Source organism: Pongo pygmaeus, chromosome 12 (assembly GCF_028885625.2).
Source record: "Pongo pygmaeus isolate AG05252 chromosome 12, NHGRI_mPonPyg2-v2.0_pri, whole genome shotgun sequence".
Lineage (NCBI taxonomy): Eukaryota > Metazoa > Chordata > Mammalia > Primates > Hominidae > Pongo > Pongo pygmaeus.
In genome coordinates this window covers 52,346,286-52,359,101 of record NC_072385.2, presented here as the reverse complement: position 1 = coordinate 52,359,101, position 12,816 = coordinate 52,346,286, and positions in this window count along the sequence as shown.

Sequence of the window (12,816 nt, the reverse complement as noted above, 5' to 3'; positions counted from 1 at the left end):
AAAACTCTTGAAAACTAAAGACAAAATAAAATCCTGAAAGTAGTCTGATTAAAAGTCATATTACATATAAAGAAATAAATACAAGAATTATACCAGGTTTTGCTGGGGCAGTGGCTCACACCTGTAATCCCAGCACTTTGGGAAGCTGAGGTGGTTAGATAACTTGAGGCAGGAGTTTGAGAGCAGCCTGGGCAATGTGACAAAACCCTATCTCTACTAAATATACAAAAATTAGCCAGGCATGGTGGTGCACACCTGTAATCCCAGCTACTTGGGAGGCTAAGCCACAAGAATTGCTTGAACCTGGGAGCTGAAATCATGCCACTGCACTCTGGCCTGGGTGACAGAACAGCAAGACTCTGCCTAACAACACAAAAAAAGAATGATACCAGGCTTTTTGTTAGAAATTATTATGCAAGTCAGAAGAAAGTACAGTAATGTCTTCAAAGTGCAAAAATGGGAATAAACTGCTCAACAATATTCTCTATGTAGCAAAAAATCCTTCAAATATAATAGAGATATAATAACTTTCAGAGAAACAATAGATAAAATTTGTTGCCATTATTTCTGTCCTCTACTGAAATGTTAAAAGTAAGTTCTCCAGGTGGAGGGAAAATGACATCAAAGAAAAACTTTCATCTACACAAAGAAATAAAGGAGTGTTCTAAGTGATATAATTGAAGGTAAATACAACATTATTTACTAAATATTTTAATTGCTCTAAAAGATAGTGGTCTAAAGTAAAAGAGGTATCAATGGATATTATATTCATAACCTACATAAAAGGTAAAATACATTACAATAATTGTGTCAAGAAAGATAACAAAAATGGGCATCAACTGTTTAGTAAGGTGCTTATTATACACACAAAATTTTATAATATCATTTGAAGGTGAACCATGATTATCTGAAGATTTATATTGTAAACCCTGTGGTAATCTACAAAGACATTTAAAAAATAGATATAAATAATAAGCCAATATTGGAAATAAAATAGAATTATAAAAACAATCCACAACTTCTATTTTCAGAGCATATAGAAAATACATATATATGTGTGTGTATATATGTATATATTTGGTTCTTGTTTAACAGTAGAAATAATATATATATTATTTTATATAATTATATATCTATTGTTAATTATATATTTATTATATATTATATATTTGTTTATGTAATTTATATATTTATTAATTATATAACTATATATTTCTATTATATTACTTCTATTGTTAAATACAACTATAAACTGTGGACATTATGCATAAAACAAATATAAGGAGACTTTGAATAGTGGATAGAAGAAGGAAGACCTACCTAGGGACCTTGGAACTCAAGAAATTTCATAGTGGTGAGTTTTGTGATATTTATTTTTTTGCCACAAATATATTTGAATTAGAGGTGAAGAAGAGAGCAATCTGGAAGCAGCAATAGTCACAGACAAAAAGGACAAAAAAAGCCAATAACAGCCTGAAGTCTCTAGCTAAAAGCCCAGAAAAGTGGCAGCCAGGCAAGATGGAAAATCCTTCAACAGTATCTTCTCTACTCCAGCCAAGCACTGCAGAAAGGTCTATGGCCCCATCTGCATCTGTAACAACAAAAGTCAGATGGAAAGCCTAGGCTTCCACTCTTATGAGGCTATAATATAGTATTCCAAAACTGTACTGAGTTAGTGTTGGAGAAGTTGGAAGCCAGGACCTTCATTCCTGCTGCGCACTAACAAACACGTGCTCATAGGTCAGTACCATGGGAAATGCCTAGGATTTATCCACTCTAAGCAGTAACAAGGGTCACACTCCTCCCAAATGGAATGGTGTCAAAGGAGACCTAGAGAAAAGTCAGAACTTTCATTGTCACCTAGTAGTAATGAGGCCAATTGAACCCAATCACAGTGCCAGTGGAGACCTCATGGAAAGGCAGAATTCCCACCCTCCTCACTCGAAAATAATGATGAAACCTCCTCTTCTCAGGTGTCAACAAGGTCACCTGAGACACCTGTGGAGAACCTGGTCTTCTCTATTCATCTGTCAGCAATAAGGTGGCAACCCCCTTCCGTTGCCAGTGTGGTATCAGAAAAACTCAGCTAAAACAGAAAACATAAATACAACTCTAAATTTTTTTAAATGATAGAAAAAAGACCAATATTCAATTGAAACTCATTTATCATGCCAAGAATCAGCAAGTTTTCAAACTGAATGAGATGGGTAATCAATACAAAACTAAGGTGACAGAAATGTGGAATTATATAATAAAAATATTAAAGCAGCTGTGATAAAAATGTTTCAATAAGCAATTACAAACATGCTTGAAGCAAATAGAAAAAATAGAAAGTATCAGCAAAGAAATGTAAAATCTCACCAAAATTAGAAAATATAAATAAGAACCAAATGGAAAGTTTAAAACTAAAAAAATATTATAACCTAAATGAAAAGCTCAGGAGGTGGACCCAGTAGCAGAATGGAGAGGGAGAGAAGAGAATCAGTGAATTGGAAAATAGAATAATAAAATTAACAATTCCGTATAAAGGAAAAAATAGCCAGGGGAAAAAAATGGATACAGCTTTAGAGACCCATGGGAATATAACAAAAATTCTAGCAAAATTTTATAATTGGAATAATGCAAGAAGAGGAGAAAAGGTTTGGGACTGAAAAAGTATTCAAAGAAATATGACTGAAAATTTTCTAAATTTGACAGGGGATACAAAATCTACATATTTAAAGACAGTGAGTGAATCCCAAATAGGATAAACATAAAGAAATCTACACCAAGACACAACATAGTCAAAGTTCTGAAATCTGGAGGTAAATACAAACTTTTGAAAGCAGTGAGAGAAAAATGACACTTTGCTTATAAAGAAAAAACATTTACACGATACCGGATTTCTCTTCAGAAGCCATGGAAGACAGAAGAAAATTACACAATATTTTTCAAGTCCTGAAAGAAAAGAACTGTCAACACAGACTCCTAAATCTGCAGAAAATACCCTTCAGGAATAAAGAGAAAATAAAAAAAAAATTTAAATGAAGAAAGATTAAAATTTGTTACTAGCAGACTTACTCTAAAAGAATGGCTAAAGGAAATTCTCCAAACAGACAGGAGGCAATTGAAAATTTAAAAAAAAAAAAACAAAAAAAAAAACCAACTTTGGGATAGTAAGGAAGGAGAAACTACACAGTAAGAAAAAAATGACACAGAAAGTACACTTTTCTTTGAGTTTTCTAAATTGTGTTAGATGTTTGCAGCCAAAGTTATAACACTGTCTAATATGGCTCTAAATATATGTAGAAAATATTTAAGATATTACATTATAAATGGAAGAGTAAAGAGATGTGAGGAAGGTAGAATTCCTCTACTTCACTCAATCTGGTAGGATGATAATAACTGTAGACTGTGACATGTATATTTATATGTCATATATATTTCTATATATAAATATACCATATATATACAATATATATAATTAGATCGAGATCAACCACTATAAAAGCTATAAAAGAGATACATTAAAAACACTATAAGTAAATCTAAATGGAATTCAAAGAAGTGTTCAAGTAACTTACAGAAGGCATAAAAAACAAAAGAGTGAAACAAAAAATAGAGCAAACAGAAGACAAACATACATTAAACATAATCCCTCTACTGAATAACAGGTCTGTTTCAAGTGGGAACAGAAAATGTACCAAGATAGACAATATTCTGGGGTACAAAACAAACTCAAACAATTCAGACAAAAAATTAAATAATATAGAGTGTGTTTCTAGCCACAGTGAGATCAAAGTAGCAGTTAAAAATAACAGAAAAACATGCAAATAGTTGGGAACTGGGGAAAAAAAATGCCCCTTCCAAGTAATCATGGATCCAAAAGGAAGTTGAAATTGATAACCTAAAACACTGTGGAGTTGAATGAAAATGAAAATGCACGTATATCACAATTTTGGTCACCTAGTTAAAGCAGTACTGAGAAAAAAATTATAGTGTTAAATATGTATATACATTAGAAAAGAGAAAAAATGAAGTAAAAAATCTAAGCTCTTACACAAGAACTTAGAAAAATAATTTTTAAAAATCCAAGCAACAGAAATGAAATTGTAAAAATCAAAATAGAAATCAATGAAATTGAAAACATAAAATAGAGAAACTCAGTGAAACAGAAAGCTGGTTCTCTGAAAATAATAGTAAAATTGACTAAGCTTTAGCATGACTGGCAAAAAAATGAGAAAAGACACAAATAACCAACAGTAAAAATGTTATAGGAAAATCACTTTAGACCCTGCAGACATCAAAAGGCTAATAAGGAAATTCTGTAAATTTCTGTAAAATATAAATTTAACAGCATAGATGAATTATACCAATTCCTACATAGGCAAAAACTAGCACAACTCATCAATATGAAATAGATCATTTAAATAGCCCTAAAATTATTAAAGGCAGAAAACGAGTAAAGATATAGAAGGTCAGAACAATGTTGTCAATCAATTTCTTCTACTTGACATTTTGCAGAACATTCTACCATACGAAAGCAAAATAAGTTTTTAATGTGCCTATAGGATATTCACATAGAAAGACCATATTCTGGATCAAAAGTGAAAAAAAATGTTGAATGTGAAACTATTTTGACACATCATAAATATTGTATGGTGGAATTGTGTTAACATGACCAAAAATGGTTTTAAATACGAGGAAAACTAAAGAGTGAAAAATGTAAAATTCAATATCTTTTTAAAAAATTTTGTGGACTAAATGCCATTTGGTTTGATTGCATGGGTTTTAAGACACAGTGTTTCAAATATTTTTATAAGAAAAATGAACCATATTTTAAGTGCTGGTAGCCAAAATCTTAAATTTTATAAAATAAAGTTGATCCTAGAGACAGGGAATAAAATATCACAGAGTTGGCTTTGGGATTGTTATAACAGGACTATTCCTGAAAAGTTCCACTATGAGCTAAAGAAAAGCAAACTAAAGCAAGTAAACAACAACAGCAATCACTCCCCCACTGTAATCTCCCCATTTATATGTAAGGCATTTCAAAATTAATGAGTTTAAGGTAAGTGCACTGAGGGATGCAGTTAGAATAGGGCTGTGCAGTTTGGAGTTGGTAGGATTCCATTAGAGTGACCAGAGCACTTAAACTGTCATAAACTCTAGTCACTTAGCAGGAGACTAAGGAAAGAAAAGCTAATCTTAGGTGGTGGAGGCAGGAGTTTAAAATAATGGATTGCAGGGGATAGTTTGGCCATCAATAGGAACATAATCAGAAAACAAGTAAGCTGGGAGATCAATTTAAAACTTACCCAGCAGTTAGCAGGAAGGGATAAAGCAACATAATGAGGGGATAGATGTTGAAGTGTCAATGTCAGTATAATTGGAGTGCCAGGATCACTAATAATTAAACAATAAAGAGAAAATTTCTGAATAAATAGTACCTGAGCATTTCTTACAATTGGAGAAAAATAATACTTCAATTTGTAAAAATGTATATAATATCTATAAGTGTCATGTATGGTGAGCTGTCATATATACCAATTATAGAAAAGTTTAGATCAACAAAGACAGAAAAGCAGATCTCCTTCTGAGGAACATGATTCAGCAAAGTTGGGCTGGTGACTTCCACAGCAGATTGAATGTGAAGTCAGCAAATCATATTTTTAAATGCATCATATACATATCCCTTTTTTGTTTGATTCCACTTTATTTAGAGCCAAAAAAATTAGATTTGGGGCAACTACTAGCATTGTAGTTGGTTAATATACAATTATTTTTATTTGATATCAGTTTTAACCTGCGCTGTGTGTTCTGTTAAATTTCATGGCAGAGTGAAATCCCTTTGAACTCATGACTGTAGAGGTACTTAAATTGGGAACAGTGACAAACCAAGGACAGATGTGGTGTGGAGGGAAAGGTAGTGGGTTCAGTATAAATAGATACCATATATACCATATACACAAAACATAGATAATTATATAATAGAGTAGTAGTTTGGGATAATAGGTCTACAACAGAATTGCCTTGTTATTTTTACTTCTGTTTCAAATAGGGTGAAATATTAGAAAACTGTCTGAAATTCATGCTGTAAGCATGAAAACAATCTGAATAAAACAATTTTTAAAAATGTATTAATGAGCTGATTGTTTAATGGTGAATACCTCAAGGTCAAAGCTGGTAAAAGGAAAAGGGGATCCAGATAGATACATAGGTCACTGAAGCAATTTTCCCTGTTGTACGTGCTGAAACTGAAGACCACAGGGCTTCTATGTCAGTGGCCTCAAAATTGCAAAGGAAAGGAGGTAAGACCTAGGGCTTATTCAAGTGAAGAGCCCAACAAAATCAAACCCACTCCTGGCACAAAGTTGACCCTGAAATATAGAACTCTCTATGGAAATGTGGATTAAAAATAAATCTGATATGCTTAACTACTGCTAGGGGATTATTTAAATCAAAACAGAGCCCTGCCTGAAAGTGAAAAAACCTTTCTCAGAAATAATTCATGATCACATTCTAGACTTCATCTGCATATGAAAACCTAGTTTGCATAACCCTGGTGTCTTAAGGGGCCTTTGTGGGGGGGGAAAAAAATCAAATGTCCCATTAGGGTTCTCATGTTCTTGGAAAGAGCAAACAAATTTTCTCTCGAAAAACCCATCTTCTTCTGGGCAGTAAAGCTTTCTCACAGACTAAATCCAAGAGCTACAGCTATGACTTTTTCGGTCAAAAATCAGTGATTTTTTTTCAGTCAAAAAAAAAACAAAAAAAAGTAAAAAAGATCAAAAAAACAAGAGAAAAACAACTAGGAATTCGCAGAGAACACAGCAAAATCTAAAGTTTGAATCTTCAGAACTGTAAATATCAACTGAAGAAAATAACATGATTTGTTAAGTACACTTGAATGATTGCAAATATACGTAAAGAATAAGAAACTAAAAAGTAAAATAATCAAAACTAAAATTAAAAACACAATGAATGAAATTAATGACTTGTAAGATACAGTTCGGAAAAACATATCTAGGAAGAATAGTGAGAAAGAGATAAAAAGTATAGAAGGAAAGAGTTGAGAGGGAAAACTGGACAAAGGATATAGTTGAAAAAATAATGATTGAGAATTATCTTAGTCTGCTCAGGCTGCTATTGCAAAATATATAGGATTGGCTGTATAGACAATAAAAATTTATTTCTCACACTTCTGGTATATGGAAGTCAAAGATCATGGTGCCAGCAATATCTAGTGTTTGATAAGTTAAGAAAGAAGAGAGATTTAAAAAAAATCAGTGCAATTAGCACAAAATTAAAGTGATAGAGATACATATAAATGTGGCAGTAAATTATAGTAAATAAATGAACAAAATGCTTTACTTAAAAGGGAAATATTTTGGAATAATTTCTTAAAAATCAAAATACATGTTACAAGAATAATATGCAAAACCTAAATATGCAGAAATTTGAAAGAATGAGGAAACATGCTATGAAATTCATAATAATATTAAAGCTAACATAACTATATTAATAATAGATGATACGGACTTTAAGGCAAAAAACATTACTAGGGAAATAGAGAATCTTTATATACTGACACAGATTTCAATCTATCAGGAAGATCATCAATTATAGATCTGTATAACAGCCTCAAAACATATAAAGCAAACACAGAACTAGAGACTAATCTACTAACATAGTGAAGAATACATAGTGAGAAATTTAACACACTTCTGTCATTAATAGATAAAATGCACAAAAAAATCAGCATATTTAGAAGAGACTAAAGAGACATTTTTAATGAATTCTGCAAGGACAAAGCAAAAAGTTGGTGAACTTATTCTTTCTATAAAACAATGAACATACAAGCAAGATAACTAAAATAAACTCTTTCGGAAGTGTAGTAATTAGACAAAGCCACAGACTAAACTGAAGATAGGGAAACTGCTAATCCTAGGTAAGACAGCAGAGTCTATATTGTTTTAATTTAGGGTGATTCCCATCCCCCTCCCTATTTCAGTGGCACTGTTGCTGAAAGTTGGCAGCAACCTAGAAAACAGAGATATCAGACACTTTTGGAGATCTGTTAAAAGTACAATCTCTAGGGCATAGTCAATATTTTATCTGAACTTGCAGTTCCCTGAGATATTTCTATTCTCAAGAATGTGGAGGCTGTTTGATTTGACTCAGAGCTCAATTCAGCAGAACAGTCTAACCCCAGGGCATTTCCAAAACAATAGCAAATGGATGGCAAGCATCATAGTTGCCTGAGGCTGTGATTTCACTTGGGGCAAACAAGAGCCTGTCTGGGAACTGAAAAGGGAATTTTGGAAAACTAGGTGATCATAGGGAACTTTAAAAAGCTCTGACATATGCCCGAATCTGAAAGTTTGTATGTATGCGCATACGCAGAAAAATATATGGAAAATAAGAAAGCACCGGCTACTGACTGACTTAAGGCCTTGAACAAACAGAAACTAAAAGCTAAGGCTGTTCTGTAAAATGACTACCTGAAGTTAAAAGGTGTACCTCGTCACAAGAGTGCCATTAGCAAAGAATAGAAGATACAAAGGCAAGGCACTTATGAAACTCTGACAAATGATTGGAGTATAATTTAGCTGACTGCTAAATTACACCGACCCAAATATGACCGTCAGGGAACCAGGCTTAAAAATAAAAACAATAACTTAAAAACAAATACTAACTGTGAACTCTGTGGCCACACATTGCAGAGAATACAGAATCTAAAATTAATCAAGGAAAGTCTTTACACAAATAACAGCAATAAGAAAAAACATCTCAATAACAGAAGTAGAAAACGCTTAACATCAGAATAGCTTTCTTACATTATCTAGAATGTCCAATTTTTAACAAAATATACTAGACGTGGAAAAAACAGAAACATAAAACAAATATAAAATGTCAGCAGAATCTGTGACTGAGGGGGCCTGAATTTTGGATTTAGTAAATAAAGACTTTGGTAAACCAAAAATAAAATTCTAAGTTCTCCAGCTAACTGAATGGACCTGTCCTCTTGCCCAAGGCTTTCTAAAATAAACCTGAAACACTAGTTCAGGCCATGATGGGAATGGATGGTTGGACATGCTTCATTATACATTCCTCCCTTTGGAATTCAGGCAGAGCTGACCAGCATTAACATTAAAAGAGAGACCTCAAGACTCACAAAGCAGATTTTTATAGCAATAAGATACCAATGTGATGGATTATAGGCATTGAAAGAAATTGAAGTATTTTATACCAAAGTATGTTTCTATGACAAATTTTAAAAAGGCCCTGCAAAGCTGTCTCTTGTGATGAAAATTTACATTCTGTAGAGGGTTCTTTTCCCTTTCCATGTTTTTTTTCCCCTGATCCAAGAGAGAATTAACTAAGGGTCTGGCAGCTTTTCAGGCCTGATAAGAGCTCTGAAGCCTGCTACCTGGAGGCTTTATCTACGTGATAAAACCTTGGTCTCCACAGCCCCTTATCTTCACCTAGACATTCCTTTCTATTTATTCCAGGTCTTTAGATAATAAGCCTTTCAACCAATTGCCAATCGGAAAATCTTTGAATCTGCCTAGACCTGGAAGCCCCCTCTTCAAGTTATCCTACCTTTCTGGACTGAACTAATGTACATCTTACCTGTACTGATTGATGTCTTATGTCTCCCTAAAATATGTAAAACCAAGCTGTAGCCTGACCATCTTGGGTACATATTCTGAGGATCTCTTGGGGCTATGTCATGGGGCATTGGTCACTCATATTTGGCTCAGAATAAGTATCTTCAAATATTTTACAGGGTTAAGTTCTCTTCATCAATACTTTAAATTAGCTATTAGTATGTTGAATGAACTACAGAACATAATGTACAAAAATTAAAGTGTAACAACTATGTATGACCAAATACAGAATATAAAGAAATAAAAATTATAAAAAAGAACCAATTAGAAATTCTGAAGTTGGAAAAAAAAGAAACTGGAATAGAAAATTCACAATGGAGGCACAAAAATAATCAGAGCTGGTAGAGAAAAAAATCAGATCATAAAAGTATGTTAATAGTGAAATTCCAATCTGAGGAGAAGCATTTAAGAAATGAATATAAATGAACAGTCTCAGAGACCTGTTAGCATCAATAATTTCAACATATGCATAATGAGTATTCTAGAAAAAGAGAATGAGAAAGAATGAAAAGGAGAAAATAATGAGAAAAAAATTGAGGAAATAATGCCAAAATCTTCCCAATTTTGGTGAAAAATGTTAATCATGCTGAAAAATGTCACTCAATAAATTCAAGAAACATGATGCACTCTAAGTAGAATAAATGTGACTTCATCCATGTTAGACACATCATAGTCATATTTAAATCAGTAATAAAGAGAAAATCTTAAAAGCAGTAAGAGAATACCAACTCATTATATAAAAGTGTTCTCAGTACGATTAATCTAATTTCTCATCAGAAAACATGAAGGCCAGAAAAGAATGGAATGCCATATTCAAAGTGCTGAGAATAAAGACTATCAATTCAGAATCCCATGTCCAAGCACGTTAAATAGATCATTCACCATGATCAAGTGGGACTTATCCCTGGAGTGCATGGATAACTCAATATACACAAATCAATATATGTGATACATCACATCAACAGAATGAAGGACTAAAACCATGTGATTTTCTCAACAGATGCAGAAAAAGCATTTGATAAAATTTAACATCCCTTTATAATACTAACCCTGAACAAACTAGGTATAGAAAGTGTCAGGCCTCTGAGCCCAAGCCAAGCCATCGCATCCCCTATGACTTGCATGTATACGTCCAGGTGGCCTGAAGTAACTGAATATCCACAAAAGAAGTAAAAATAGCCTTAACTGATGACATTCCAACATCGTGATTTGTTTCTGCCCCACCTGAACTGATCAATGTACTTTGTAATCTCCCCCACCCTTAAGAAGGTTCTTTGTAATTCTCCCCACCCTTGAGAATGTACTTTGTGAAATCCACCCTTGTCTGCAAAACATTGCTCTTAACTTCACCGCCTATCCCAAAACCTATAAGAACTAATGACAATCTATCACCTTTTGCTAACTCTCTTTTCGGACTCAGCCTGCCTGCACCCAGGTGAAATAAACAGCCATGTTGCTCACACAAAGCCTGTTTGGTGGTCTCTTCACAGGGATGCACATGAAATTTGGTGCCGTAACTCGGATCGGGGGACCTCCCTTGGGAGATCAATCCCCCATCCTTCTGCTCTTTGCTCTGAGAAAGATCCACCTATGACCTCAGGTCCTCAGACTGACCAGCCCAAGAAACATCTCACCAATTTCAAATCCAGTAAGCGGCCTCTTTTTACTCTCTTCTCCAACTTCTCTCACTATCCCTCAACCTCTTTCTCCTTTCAATCTTGGCGCTACACTTCAATCTCTCCCTTCTCTTAATTTCACTTCCTTTCATTTTCTGGTAGAGACAAAGGAGACACATTTTATCTGTGGACCAAAAACTCTGGCGCTGGTCACAGACTGGGAAGGCAGCCTTCCCTTGGTGTTTAGTCATTGCAGGGATGCCTCTTTGATTATTCACCCACGTTTCAAAGGTGTCAGACCATGCAGGGATGCCTGCCTTTGTCCTTCACCCTTAGCAGCAAGTCCTGCTTTACTGGGGGAGGGACAAGTACCCCAACCCCTTCTCTCCTTGTCTCTACCCCTTCTCTGCTTTTCTGGGGGAAAAGCAAGTACCCTGCCCCTTCTCTCCATGTCTCTACCCCTTCTCTGCTTTTCTGGGGCAGGGGCAAGAACCCCTCAACCCCTTCTCCTTCACCCTTAGCGGTAAGTCCTGCTTTTCTGGGGGAGGGGCAAGTACCCCAACCCCTTCTCTCCATGTCTCTACCCCTTCTCTGCTTTTCTGGGGCAGGGGCAAGAAACCCTCAACCCCTTCTCCTTCACCCTTAGTGGCAAGTCCCGCTTTTCTGGGGGAGGGGCAAGTGCCCCAACCCCTTCTCTCCATGTCTCTACCCCTTCTCTGCTCTTCTGGGGCAGGGGCAAGAACCCTTCAACCCTTTCTCCTTCACCCTTAGCGGAAGTCTAACTTTTCTAGGGGGCAAGAACCCCCAATCCCTTATTTCTGTGCCCCAACCCCTTCTCTGCTTTTCTGGAGGGCAAGAACCCCCTACCCCTTCTCTGTGTCTCTACTCTTTTCTCTGGGCTTGCCTCCTTCACTATGGGCAAGCTTGCACCTTCCATTCCTCCTTCTTCTCCCTTAGCCTGTGTTCTCAAGAACTTAAAACCTCTTCAACTCTCACCTGACCTAAAATCTAAGCATCTTATTTTCTTCTGCAATGCTGCTTGACCCCAATACAAACTCAACAGTAGTTCCAAATAGCCAGAAAATGGCACTTTCAATTTTTCCATCCTACAAGATCTAAATAATTCTTGTCGTAAAATGGGCAAATGGTCTGAGGTGCCTGATGTCCAGGCATTCTTTTAGACATCAGTCCCTTCCTAGTCTCTGTGCCCAATGCAACTCATCTGAAATCTTCCTTCTTTCTCTCCCTCCTGTCCCCTCTGTCCCAACCCCAAGTGTTGCTGAGTCTTTCTAATCTTCCTTTTCTACAGACCCATCTGACCTCTCCCCTCCTTGCCCGGCCAAGCTAGGTCCCAATTCTTCCTCAGCCTCTGCTCCTCCACCCTATAATCTTTTTATCACCTGCCATCCTCACACCCGGTCCGGCTTACAGTTTTGTTCTGTGACTAGCCCTCCCCCACCTGCCCAGCAATTTATTCTTAAAAAGGTGGCTGGAGCTAAAGGCATAGTCAAGGTTAATGCTCCTTTTTCTTTATCCCAAATCAGATA